Consider the following 14,108-nt stretch of genomic DNA (forward strand, 5'->3'; position numbering starts at 1 on the left):
GATGTGCCATCTTTGAGGCTGCCTCACAGCACAGCCTCTGCACTGGATCACTGAGAAGAGATGTCTTCACTCGCTGAATCGTTTGGGGAAACGTCCCCAAAAGTGGCTTGTGGTCTGCCAGGGATCTCTTAAGATCCTCCCAAAATATCGTAGGCCTTCTTCAGACCGGGTCACCAAACTGATTGAGACGAGGTGCCAGACCCTGGCACCTACTGAAGCAGCTGTATATGAGGCAATGTTATAGTTTGGCAGATGACAAATGCATTACAGTGCTCATTGCTGTTGGAACCCCCAAAGTGTGAGGCATTTACCACCTGGGAACAGCCCTGCACCTGCATGCAGAGCTCTCTGCCACAGGTAAGCAATGTGCCTCACAGATGGACCGAGGCAAAGTCCTATACTGAAAGTAGCACTGGTGTAATGGGCTTAATTACTGTAATGCTGGGCTTAAATTGTGAAACCATAGTTTAAAAGGTAAGACATAAACATTTTCAGCAGGTCCTTAAAATTTAGCTGTTTGCTTTAAGTGTTAATGTGCAAATTTTCTGATAGCACGATGGCTTGAACATGGTGATGTCTGAGGCGATCGTGGAGGCAGCCAGGAGGGCAGCCCACAACGGAGATGCAGGCAGGGCTGCGCGGGGCAGCAGGCAGCGGGGAAGGCTGCGTGCAACCAGCAGAGGAAAGGGAGTGCTGGGGTGGAGCTCGGGATCCATCAAAATAACTGGTGAGGAATACTGGTGTTCATCAGGAAGGGAAAGTAGCCCGAGTGCTGCAGCGAGCCATTAGATTGTATCCATTAGAAGCCTCAGGTTTGGTGCGATCTTCGAGACTAGGCTGGGAGGAGTTTAAGGAAAGTGGTGGAAGTGGTATATTGGTTAGATTAGTTGAGTAAGAAAAAATGCTCACCCCAAAAATTATTCCTGAGTCTTATCTCAGAGGTAAGTTCTCACCAACTCTTCTAAGTAGCTCCTGAAGAGCTCTCTCTGACAGCCTGAGAACAGGTTATATGTAAATTTGCTCCAAGAACTAGGTGAATGCTAATACACTTTAAAGTTGACGTTTGGCTATTATTTTGACTATTTTTCCCAGCGCTTTCTCCTCGTGGTCAATCATAATTCCTAGTGATTACAGCTGGGGAAGCAGACACTCTATACCAAGCCCACATAAATTTAAATGTTAAAGTTTAAATCCTGGAGCAACAGTTATCTTCTGATCTTCTGTATTGTGCTTGTACTGAGACTTACTGCACCGTTCAGTCTTGCTGTTTCGGAGGATACCTGAGCCCTTGTTGTGCTGAATGGGAGGAGGTCACAGAAGTATGTCTTGCATGGGGTTATAAAAGCTGTGTCTTTATTCTGGAAGCAGAATTTGCTCAGTTCCACTAGGTGGATCTATTGAGAACATTGTTTGCTATTTAATGTAAAAAATGTCTTTCGCTTTGGGGAAAAAAAAGGAACCTTTCTTTGTTACCACTTTACTCAGCTTCTTATGTTCTATAGAAATACAAAGGTGACCACTTTTGTCCATAGAAAGCTCTAAAGCCATGTACCAGTCTGTTAGTCAGTAATACTTTGAAGGACTTTTTCTCTTCAACCCTTGTTTTGCAAAGGTTTCAAAGTTTGCCAGTGCTGTGAGAGGGAGGTGTGCCTCCATGCTGGCCCGGCTTTAGATGCTGCTTCCATTGCACATCTTTCTGTTGTCCATTTGGTGCTTCCTGTTGAATCCTTTCTTGGTGGCTGTGTTTTGGTGAATTGTTGCAATGAATGTCACAAAAAGTGGCCAACAAAGACTCCTGGCCTTAGTATATGCTTTTAGTTGACCCATACAAGTTGTTTGTGATGTCAAGCTCAATGATAGTTGACTGCTCTATTGAGGATGCAGGGGTTTCATCTCCTAAAAAAAACATTTTTCTTTTACAAATTCTGATTACCTCTACCACTGAATCCCTGTGGTGATGGTATATACAGTCTTTTCTGATCAGATCTATTAAGAGCTACTTATTTTGGTCATGACCCCTGGGAAATAGACAGCTTGTTCTCAAATGGGTTCTGCCTCTGGTCTGTTTTGAAAGCTGGGATCTCAGAGTCCTTTTTTCATGAAGCTTTCTTACACAGTCTGTAAGAGTGGGAAAACCTCCATCCACCTTTTCAGTTTGCTGGGGTTCTGCCCAGGAAACCCCCGTGTTTGTAACAGGCATTTTGGAAGGGGTTTCCCTTTTTCCTATGAAAGTGTTTTATTTATGTCTTCTTGAACCATGCTTCAGCGACTTTCTTGCTGGATGACTTGTGTTTTCACTGGCTCACACTGCCATGTAGATCGTACCACCTGTTCCAGAGTTTGCTGAAACATTTACTGTAAGTTTTCTGAAATTCCTTATTTAAAGTCCCTGCTATTAGATGATTCCTTTTATGTGCTTTTCCTTATCAATATTAAAGACCTGATATTCTGCTCTTCCTCAGAAAAGAGACCCCCTCCTATAAAGGCATTAAGCTTTCAATGGGCTTCTGCAGCCTTTGTTAAAAGAATGCCCAGTTGCTTATCACCTCTCTTTAGGAAGGAAATGCTGATCACACTTTTTAAGAACAAAGGCAGGATTATTCCTCAGTCCTTCCTCATAAAGCAAACAACTTATAAATATGTAAATATATAAAGCTAACATCTCTCCCCCACCCATTCTGTAAGTTACTATATGACCACTTGTCTTTTGCTACTTTCCTATGTAAAGCCTCATAAAATACTTCTCTGACCTGAGCTTTTCATTGGGCTCATCAAACTTGTTAGATTTAGGATATTCTTTGCTCTTATTTACGTCTGTCTGAAATGAGATCTTCCAAAAGACTATCATTCCACAAAGGTAGAAATCATGGGGAAAGTGAGCATTGCCTGTCTAAAGAATTCAGCTCTCATTTCCTCTCATCCTACTTTTTGAGGTTTGACAAGTCTATAGCTGATAACTTCCACTCCCTGAGAAAAAGCCCACTATGCTCTAAGACAGTGCAAGAACCTTGCAGAGTAAGGCAAACAACATTCATCTCTTCTGCTCTTTCTGTCTCTCCTCTGTAGTGTTTTTGCCCAGATTTAAAGAAGCAGTGTATTTCCTACCTACTCATGGAAGAGGTACAGAACAGAATAAAATCAATGAAAGAAGTTGGAGTAGTAGCTGGGGACTGTTGAGAGGACAGGAAGGCTTTGAAGAGAAAAAATCTTTCTTTGGATGCAAGAGGAGGAGAAAAAGCACTGAAAAGATGGGGAGGAAGAGGAAGGAATACTAGAGTGAACTACAAATGTGCTGAGGGAGTCTGGGAATATTATGAATTCTGAGAGAGGTTGGAGCAAAGTATCCCTGAGTTCACATCTGAGATCTTCTGAATCCCATCTAACCAGTATACATTGCTTAGGTGCTGGAGCCTGTTATTGAGTCAACAAAATTTGGAGGTCTCCTCTCTTTAGGATGTACTCAGCTCACGGAGCTGCATTATCTCTTTGTGGTCCATTTTGGCAAGGCTTGGTCATCCCAGCTCAAATAATCATGTCTATGAGGCCCTGGAGAAAAGAGTTTTGATGAGTCTTGTTAACATCATACTCCCCTGACAACACCATTGCTCGCCTGTAGTAGCCCACCCTTCCAGATTTTGTGAAGTTTTTGGTTCACATTTTCTAACTGTAGAGTTGAGTTTGATGTTCATCTGGACCATCCAACTGGCTACGAAAAAAAACAATAAAATTAACTAGACATTCACCAGTGGTGGACCACAGTTCTGCCTTCAATTTAGCAACGGTTTAGTGTACTTAATCTCAGTTTCCTGGGAGATGGTTCTTAATCTCTGCCCACTTGAAAGTTTCTGGAGGGAAATTCCTGTTCCCTCCAGAACAGACAGAGGAGGAGAAATATTTCAATTTTTGCAGGGATGAGAGTCAAAGCGTTCATGCTCATGCTTTGTTTTCACTCCATTCGTTGTTGTTAAATGAGCATCATGCACTCATGCCAGAGGAACAGGAAATCCCAGTTAGATGTCTAAAGCTCCTCTGCTGCCAGTTGCTGTTTCACCTATCTCTAGTCAATATTCTTATCTTTGTCTCAGGAAAAAGAACCATGGGGTTTTCCTGAGCTCTCATTCTTCTGTAACTCTTTGTGCAGTGTTCTGAAATCTCCTGTCTGTCAGTGATTCCAGGTGCTTGATTTGGCCCCTGCCTGAGAAATGCCACTGACTCCTATGCGGTTTGTATTATGAAGCCTTAGGTCATGGAAATCATAAGGTGAAATTTGATATTTAAAAAGAAAGGTATAGCTCATTCTTTTATGAGACTGCTAATAATGTTCAGCCTTGACAGGGTTAAAAGGCAACATCCATTTCCCCATTATCTTGTTTAAAAAGTGCCTTTTTTAAAGTCCATATGGCGACTTCCTTTCGACCTGCTTTCCCATCCTCGTCTCTTTGTCAGGGCTGTCACTTATAAAGAATCACTTGACTTACAATAACAAGTTCAAAAGAAGACAGAATATAATCAGTTGATCCACGAAGAATTGAAATAAAGAACACCCCCACTGCTCCAGTTATCATTCCCATAGAGATAGTGATATTATTGATGTGATTGCTATGCTAATTTCTATAGAAAAAACTTGTATTTTGGAATTTGTTCAAAGAGAATTTCAGACACATCAAATTGGAAAATGCAGAGTGAATTCCTAAACTTTTTCGTATAGGCATGGGAATCTTTTTTTTTTTTTTTTTTTTTTTTTTTTAACATTGAATAGCTCTGAACAACTATTTATAAACTTCACTTAAAAAATCAATTGGAAAAATCTTGCTAATTTTTCAGTTATTACCAGAAAGTTAATTTACTGCAGTTCCAGGACAAAAAAAAAAAAAAAAAAAAAAAAAAAAGTCCTGTTGTACCTTTAGGTTTATTAATATCACCCCCATAACCTGCAGAAGTGGGATTGGACCACAGGCTCCAGAAGCAGAGGCGAGGGATTATAAAAGATGGATACATTTAAGTCCAGTGTTTAGGAAGAGCTAATTAATCTATACCCCTTCCTCTGCAATTCCATAGTCCCTCTGGGAATTGCCACAAACATAAACTTTTTTTTTTTTTTCTTGGACTCCTATTTTAACTAGAAGGTTTCAGCTTGTGATGTTATGCTTTTTATGTAGTAAACTGATTTAAAATGTATGCCAGTCATCTTCAGGGAACTCATTTCAGTCAAGATGAAACTAGTCTTACCTGAATCAATGTTTTAAGTGTCCCTGTGGCTCGGCATTTTGAATAATCAATCTGTCTCCATCGCTTCTTAATCATGCGCATCACAGTCTTTTTTATTTGTCAACCCTTTCGGATCCTGGCTTTTTGTTATTAACATGCCCCTAATGTCACATGCAAGCCTTTTCTTTAAAACAAGCTGCTCATTGGTGTATTTTGATACTTTTTATTATTACTAAATCTTTTTTCCCATAATTACACCACAATCATTATATAATCCCATAACAAAGAGTCTATTGAGGCACCATGCTTTTGTCAACTACGGGACACAGAATCCATAATTGCATTATTCAGCTTCCCCCCCCCCCCCACTCCTGCTTTGTAGAAACACAACCTATTTCACCAGTCACATTTGCACCTTGTTTGCTTGGTTATATATTATTTACTAAATCGTTGCCCTGCGGATAAACCTTGTAAAGTTGCTTTAAAAAAGTTATTTGTTTGATAATTAAGTCCTGAAAACCCATCGTTTAATGATTATTCCGAACCCATAAGGCAGAGAACCTCCATGACGTTTTTCTCTAAGTTTAATTACCGTATGCTAATTTCCTTGCCTACTACGTGATTAATTAAAATCATATTTTCATAATCATTTGGCACTAGTATTGTTTTAGAATTATCATGATCCCCTAAATAGTGTATGTAAATAAAGTCGGCTCTAATGGAAAGAATCAAAATGCAACGCTGAGGACCTTTATGTGTTTGTATGCATGCGATTGGCAACATAACTGGCTTATTTACATTAAATACGCCACAAGGTTACAGTGCAGATCAACGTCACTTTATCGCTGATTACTTCTCTTAAACGCCGGAGCGGTGACTGATGCTCCGGTCCCCCTGTCCACCAAGGTTTCCCCGGGAGTTTTTTTTTTTTTTTTAGGAGAAACAGACTTTGCATAGTTTCGGGAGCAGGTAAGCAGGGCGCTTTGTGGAGCCCGGCGCTGCCCCCGGGGGCTCGGCGGGGTTTGCGGGGCGCGGGCAGGGGCGGCGGGGCGCGGGCGCGGGGGCTGCGCGGGCGCGGGGGCTGCGCGGGGCGCGGGCAGCGGCGCTGGCCGTGGGGCTGCGGAGCAGCGCGGGCTCCTCGGGGTGTTTACACGGGCTCAAGGTCACGACCAAGCTGCGCCGTGTTAAATGGTTTCTTAGTTGCTAGACAGGGAGAAAAAATGGACGATCACAGACCATTCTTTGTAGATTATTATATCAAGGGTTCAGCTTTTGGCTCATCAAAGCTAAATGCCGCAAGACCTATCTAGTTGCTGTGAATTATGCCAAGACGACAATGGAGTGCTTTTTTAATGGTACAATGCATTTCACCTACCAGATAGGGGGAGTCCACGCTGAGAGATGGGGATGTCTTGTGATGTTGGGTGATCAGTATCAATGAAGGGGGTTATTCTGAAAAGAGACAGATTAAAATAAAGCGCTCTTTGCTCGGGATGTGCTGGAAGCAGTTGGGAGGGCTACCCGGAGCGGGCGGCCGCGGCAGCCCCGCGCCGCACTTTTCCCCCTCCGCACAAGAAAATGATCAAGTCAATCATGTGGACATGCTTCATTATTCATTGAACACAATCTTTTACAACGCTCCGTTTACGTGCGGGAGTTTCTTCTACGCTTTGCTTTAAATTTTAAGGTAAGAAAGACAAAGGTAAAAAGGGGGTTTTTGAGGATCCGGGAGGCTCCCGTGAGCCATCAAAGAGGCTCCAAAGTCAGTCCGGAGTATGTTGTGTTTTTTTTTTTTTTTTTTTTTTTAATTTCTTTTTAATCATCGCAATGGGGCCTGCGTTTTCCACCGTGATTAAAAAAATACAGTATAATTAAATATCCATAGCAGTGACGTTTGCAAGCAGGGCTGTCAGGGGAAAAGCAGAAAATAATGAAAGGAGCGGAGAAGCCATTGAATGGCGCTATAGAACTTAGCCTGAAGAAAACCCTACGTTTTTCCTCTTTCTCTCTCGTTTCTTTTAAAACCGTTACTTTACAAAAAAGGAGCGGGCGGGCGAGGCGAGGCGAGGCGAGGGGAGGCGAGTGCCGGCGGCGGCCGCGGCGCTGCCCGGGGGCCGCCCGCCCGCCGGCTCCAGCCCGCACCGACCCTGCCCTTAACTTGCCCAGAAACTTTTTGTTTTAAAGGGTTGCTGCGGAACAAACTTTGCCGAAGTGACTTTAAACGCGGGCCCCCCTCTCCTCCCTCACTCCCCCCTTAAGATCCCGGCTAATCGTGGTGTAATTTGTAAAACTCCCCCCCCCCCCCTTTTTTTTTTTTAATCAAAGTTAGCTGATGCATACCATGTGTCAAACTTGTGAGATTCAAGTGCCTAAGAGACCTGCCATTTTGTGCTCTAATCGACCTCTTATGAATAGGAGCCGTGCATAATGCTGCGAGGAGCGTTGTGACATTCAAGTAGGCACTAAATGTCAGGCCAGGTCTCAGCCCTTTCGGGGGGAGCGGAGCGCGCCCGGCGGCGCCGCGGGGAGCGGGGAGGCACCTGCCAGCCCGCCGCCGGGGCTTTGTCAGCGCCCGGAGAAAGTAACAGGTTAAGGAGGAAACTTAAATGGCAATCCCCGGGGGGGGAGGGAGGTGTGGGGGGGAGCATCCCCTTCCCGGCGGCGCGCTGTGCGCGGGCGCGGAGGGCCGCGGGGGCGCCGCTGCCTGCGCGGGGCAGCGGGCTCGCTGGGCTGCGCGGGGGGCTGCGGTGCCGGGGAGGCGGGGGGGCACCGGGCCGGCGGCGGGATTAACGGGGTGGGGGGGAGGAAGGAGAAATTCTTTGATGCTGTGTAGGAAAGAATCCAGATTTTAATGCGCCCATCTGTTGCAGTTTTGCAAATAATTAATATATATGTATGTGGGTGAGGGGGGGAGAGGGGCTGGCGGGAGCGGTGCCGCCTGTGAACTTTAACGCGAAATAAAAGGTCGCGCAGATTTATGCTTTTTTTTTTTTTTTTTTTTTTTTTTTTTTCCCCCCGGAGGGTCCGCGGCTCCCGGCGGGGCGGCTCGCACGGGCTCCATCCGAAAAGTTAGTTGCCGGCGTCCCCCCGCCGCGGCGGCGGGGCCGGGGGCCGGGTCCGCCTGCGCGGAGCCCCGCGGGGGCCGTGGGTGCCGGCGCCCGGGGCGGGCGCGGCGGGGAGGGCTCCGGCCGCCGCCTGCCTGCGCGGCGGGCATTGTTTCGGGGTGCGTGCGGCGGATATGGCCGTGGCTGAGACAGTGTCGAGGCGGAGACGTGATTTGTCAGATCCCTTCGTTTTCACTTCAGCCACCGCCGGGCCGGGGAGCGGCGGCGCGGTGGGGCCCGGCGCGGAGCGCGGAGCGGGGAGGCGCGGCGGCGCTCCGCGGGAGCGGAGCAGGGGCGGGCGCGGGGCGCGGAGCGCGGGGCGCGGGCCCGGCGGGGCGGGCGCGGCTGCCCGGCCGCCCGCGGCTGGAGCGCTCTGCGGGGCTGTGCGTTCCCCCCGCGCCCCCCCCCCCCCCCCCCCCCCCCCCCGTGCAGTTTAAAATAAATCCAACAGGGGCCGTGTTTGCTGAGCTGATTTGACCGGTTGATACAGATAGCAGCGGCGAGCCTCCCCGCTTATGTGGAAAAAGACTATTTTAAGTGTCATAATTAAGTTTAGAAGCCTTGTTTGGGCTCATTCACTGCTCGAAATAAAAAGGACTGGCTGCTTTTAGACCCTTTCTGAAGGGGTTGGCTAAGCGCCTCTGCACGTTCGCTTGGAGAAGAATGTTTTCTTTTCTAGTTTAATATTAGAAACTATATTTTTACTTGTTTAAACCGGATTTGATTATTCCTGTGGAGATTTTTTTTTCTCTTCCCCCCCTTCCTATCACTCAAATCTTTGTTCATTGTTCATTGACTGTGGAAGGCTGCTTAAATGTACGGAGAGAGGGGGGAGGCCCCCTTGCTGGTTTGATGTTGAAATAGTAAACCTGAATGAGGAGGGTGGCTGGAAAAGTGGACATTGCAGCTTTAATTAACTTCAAGATGCTTCAGCGAGGACCAGAGCGTAGTAGTGACGTTGCCTCATAAATCTGTCCAGTACAGTGCGTTGCATTGAACTATTACAGTATCACCGTCATATTGAATATTCACTACCTATCCAGGAGCAGATTTGCATAATTGGATCTTTTTTAAATGAAACTTGTTTGCAAAAAAACAAACAAAACCAAAAAAACAAAAGCCCAAGTGAAAACCGCGGAGATCTGCATGATTATAAAGGGTTCAAACATATCCGAAAAGTAAGTGACCTGCATAAGTACATCAATAGGTTAAGTGCAAATAAGATGAGAAGTGCTTCTGAAAGCTGTACATTCCCTATGTGGTCTCTTGGGTTATTTCTCAATAGCGGGATTTTTCTGTAGCCTCAGGGATTTTAGGTTTTCTGTCTGCTTTCATAACTTTTTCCCTCACAGTACTTATACAAGGTGAGGCTTTCGTACCGTGCTGGTGTACCTGTAATGATATTTTTTTTAAAAAATAGATTAACAGTTTGTAATTAGTGCTGTTTGAGTTCTATAATTACAGCTACTGTGGAAGGGAAATGTGTATTGCTGTTACGTTTCTGATCATTGAATAGTTCATCACTAAATACTTCAGAATATTCAAAGATTGTGTGTATGTGTTTGTGTACGCTTAAAAATCGACTTAGTTAACTGAGCTGTTACTTCTTAAATCATAGAGGCAACTAGTTTTTTAATGTGTGTCGTCGTCCCCCCACCCCCCCATTTGACGGAGGATGAAGATGACTGAAGTAATTAAATATACTAGAAATTTTTAGAGTGAATTTATAGAGTATATGTAAAACTCCGAACCGAGTGGCTGGCTTACAATATCACAGTTTTGTATCGGTCAGGTTTAGAAGTGTTTTGTAAAATCAGATGCTGGTGTTTTAGATGCTGCAAGGACAAAGTTGTGGAGCGAAGGCAGCTGAAAGCGTCGTCTCCTGGGGAAGGGGAGCAGCGATCGGTGGGGCGAGCCGAGCAGAAGTGCAAAGTCTGCGTGCAGACCAAGCCTTGCCCCGGCTCTCCCCCCTCGCTGGAGGCTGCTTTAGTTATGATGTCATTCTGATAGTGGAGAGCAAATGTCTCCTGATTCTACCATTAAACGCCTGGCTGATTTGCCTGATAATGATAGCATTGACGTCCTGCTCCTTGACAAATGCAAGCCCTATGAGCCCTATGAATTAACTTTTTTCCCATAGATGAGAGCTAGCTAGCTTTACGATTCGTTAATGTAGCAGCACTTCTTTGACAGATTCCGTTGAACCTCCTCGTTTCTACAACAAAACCCTTCCCTAAATACCACTTCTTTTAGGCTGCTAGCAGACCCCTGGACCGTGTGGGCCTGGTTTGCGGAGCTGCTGAGCACTCATCACTTCCACTGACTTCGGATGGAGTTGTGGGTGCTCAGCAGCTTTGAAAATCAGGCCCTGTGTTCAGTCAACAGCTGATGCTTTTTTTTTTTTTGGCTTGTTTGTTTGTTTTGTTTTGTTTGTTTGTTTGTTTTTTTATTACTATTTTTTTAAGTTAGCTAAAGAGGGCTCTATGATTTCTAGTCATTATAAAAATATTTGTAAATAGCTTGAGATGTTTGTCCTAGTCTGTTCTGTTTTCCCCTTTCTGCTATCCTTTTTTTTAAATTTTATTTTTCATTCATCTTCTAGTGGATGTGCTGTTAATCTTCTGAAGAAAAGAATCATAAATGAGTTGCTTAAAGTTTTCAGAATGTTGTAGAAAGAAAATGTCTCCAGTTTGATAACAAGTGCCTAGAGAATCAATTGCTGTTTCAGAACGTGCACTAGAAGAGAGTCTTGGTACAGTTGTTAAACCCTGCGATTGGGTGCACTTTCTCATATCTGCTCTGTCTTCAGATTTTGCTTGTGACTTTGAATTTCTATCAATGCAGGTAAATGAGATTTAATGTGATTTTTTTTTTTTTTAAAGTGCCAGTGGCTTAAACTTTGTTTTGATTTGCTGTTCAAATGATGACAATTAACAACTGCAAATGTAAGAAGAGTTAGTCTCTTTATTACATTTGCAGGGAATGTATCTAAAATATTTGCATGCTAACGCTGTGTTTTGCAAATGAGTTCCTGAAGATACAAGTTGCTGTGGTGGAAGTACTGTATTAAAACACTCTTAATAAATTGACTATGACTTATCAATTGTAAAGAAGAAAAAGGAATTGTTCTACGGGGTTTTCGACTTCTGAACATATTTGAGCTCTAATACTCAGCAAGTTGTCTGGCACTGTCTTCACTGTAGACTTTTATATAATGAAGAGGCTGATTGTCATATTTTTGTCCATGCTAGAGGCCAATAACCCAACCCATTCATTATCAGAAGAGAGTAGTCTGGAAGTTGCAACATCAGTACCACTGTTTTGCTTGCAGCAATGAAGACAGTGCTGAGATCAGAAATTGTGATCTTCAGTACAGAAAGCTGACACATTAGGTTGTTTACCCACCATGGGAGCCTTAGGTGACCAAAGAGATTTGCATTAGAACAGATGTAGAAAATCCACTAGTCCATTAAAATGGGCTGTGCTTATTCCCTGGGAAGCACAAGTTTCATCAAGTGTAGGAAAATCAGTAGAAGTAATTTTTCCAAATGTTGATTTTTGCTTAAAGTTGACTTAGAATTGCACAGGTGTTTTTAGAGTGCCTTGACTAAAGAAAAAAAGCATTAAAAAAAGCTCATGGATTTCTGTGAACTTTATAAAAAATGGAAAAGAAAACCATAAATAGATTTATTTTTCTGGTTTGAATGAGGACAATTAAAGCTTTTTAGTATATTCTGATTTAGTGTGTTTCAGTAGGATTTGTAAGTAAATTTAAATTTTAATCTCTGAATTTCTCTCAGATACCTGAATAGATGTCTATCAGCTCTTCGAAATGCTAAAAGCATTACAATCTTGAAAAGCCATTTTTCTATCCTCTCATTCACACCTTGCATTTTTTGCATTATTCTTTACCCCATCTTTTTTGAGCCTTTTTGTGTGTCTGTTTCAGAGGTGCAAGCAATTTGGATTCAAGGAAGAAGATAGGTGAAAAAATAGAATACATACTCTTTCTTTTATAGAAACATGAATAAACTTATTTCTGGCAACTGTAGATGGAAATCCACATTTCTCTAGTGAAGACACTCTGGGTACGGATGTTCACAGAAGAGGAAAAAAGGATGAGCTAACGAAAGAAAATTTGTAAAAGTAAAATAATGCTGAGATTCTTAATCGGATGATCTTAGGGCTATTGTACGGATGTGTGGTTCTAGCTTCCAGTTGTGTGGCCGAATATGGAGTATGAACTTTTTACGACTAAGTCACTGATCAAAATCTGACCTTGAATAGAAATAAGTGAAAATTGTAATGATCTGATAGATGTCTGTTGCTTAACGTGAAATAACTGAGTAGTGTCTGTCTAAATAGGAGTGGATCACAATAACTGCTGTGACATTTTCACTCCTATTGGCAGGTTAAGCAACGAAGCCAAGCACTGAGTGAGAGATTTGAAGCATCTTTTCAGAGGTAGCAGAGATCCAGATCACGAAAGAGGCGTTGGAATAAGGGTAGCAAGGAGGGATTTGACTTGCCTCTGCCCAACTGCACCAATGCTCTGACTAAACATGCTCCCAGAGGGAAGATTCTTCCAGTATTCTGAATTTGGCACCTTTCCCTTATGTTTAAATTTGCTCTAATTTTCAGGTGCATCTTACTAGATACCCAGATGCATCAGAAAAGCAAAAGAATTATAGAGGAGTAATTATAATTAGCTTAGTTGCCTGTGTTTTTTTAAAAATTGTAGAATGGGGCCTTGAAAGTATTTTGAAGTCGCTGTTTTTTAGAGGTCTTAATCTAAATACTCCATGAGAGATTGTTTTCTAAGGAGATGGGTTCATCAGGTCAAGTTGAACTATATTAAAGACAAACAATTTTGTTATAATCTGACTGTCTTTTAAACACAGATGAAGAAAACAGAACTAAAATAGACACAGCAGCCTCAGTATCTGATCTTTTCTCCATTGTGCATTGCAGCATTCGAGACTCGTATAACCAAAAGAAAAAAATTCCTTACAAGTATTTGCCATGTTATGAAAAAAAGCAGCGCTGCTTATGATCGTAGGACATTAACAGAGAGTTCAGCAGGTAGCAGTTCCTGAAAATAATGATGATGGCTTTGATAGCTCTCCCATAGTGTGGGGCAAGCAACAGAGCTAGCTTCTTCAGACCAGCTGCTCATTTTTGATGCATTAGTGTTAAACTGTTCAGCTGTAGGCACCTCCGACTTCCAGAGGGAGTGAGCTCCTGCCAGGAGGGTGGAAGTCGATGAAGATCAGGCAGGGGTTATCCCACGTGGGCTACCCACACTGCCGGGGAAAGGCTGCTTGGGAAAATTTGGGCCTGTCTTGGTTTTGTGAACAGCAAGAGTCAAGAGAGGGGGAGAAACAGGAGAGTATGAGCTGACTTTCAGTGCCACAGCCTGTGCAGGGGAGGTTGGCTGCAGGTGGGCTGCCTGCAGCTCTTGCTCTGCCTCAGGGCAGCCAGGGATGTCCCAGGGAGCCTTCCTTGCCATCAACCTCAAATGAGTCAGGGTATCGTGGTGCAAAGCGATAAATGGCAGTCCTGATTCTTCCTTTGATAATAAGCTTGTTTCAGTCTTAATGTGAATTTCGTTACAGTTTCTTTTATGTTGTTTTTTTGTTTTTTTTTTTTTTTTTTTTTTCACTGTGATAAGCACAGTTACAAACTTTTCCTTCTTTCTTAATCTTTTGGGGTATTATGTGGCAGTCACTGTGGTACTTTGTGAGGAGGATGGGAGCCCTGTTGAGCTCATCAGTGCTGCAGAGGGGTTGCTATCAA

The 14,108-nt window shown here is 43.6% G+C and overlaps 1 protein-coding gene across 4 annotated transcripts in view; it reads left to right on the forward strand.

Annotated features, from left to right (window-relative positions):
* Window positions 1-6,597: 6,597 nt before the first annotated feature.
* Window positions 6,598-14,108, forward strand: part of ZNF536 (zinc finger protein 536) — a 352,630-nt gene continuing 345,119 nt past the window's right edge. For all 4 annotated transcript variants that reach the window (XM_032987164.2, XM_032987165.2, XM_032987166.2 and 1 more), the window contains exon 1: window positions 6,598-6,895. The gene's annotated coding sequence lies outside the window, so the exon portion shown is untranslated. The remainder of the gene's footprint in view (window positions 6,896-14,108) is intronic.

The sequence above is a fragment of the Tyto alba genome, unplaced genomic scaffold, assembly GCF_018691265.1.
Source record: "Tyto alba isolate M040663 unplaced genomic scaffold, T.alba_DEE_v4.0 Super-Scaffold_26, whole genome shotgun sequence".
NCBI lineage: Eukaryota > Metazoa > Chordata > Aves > Strigiformes > Tytonidae > Tyto > Tyto alba.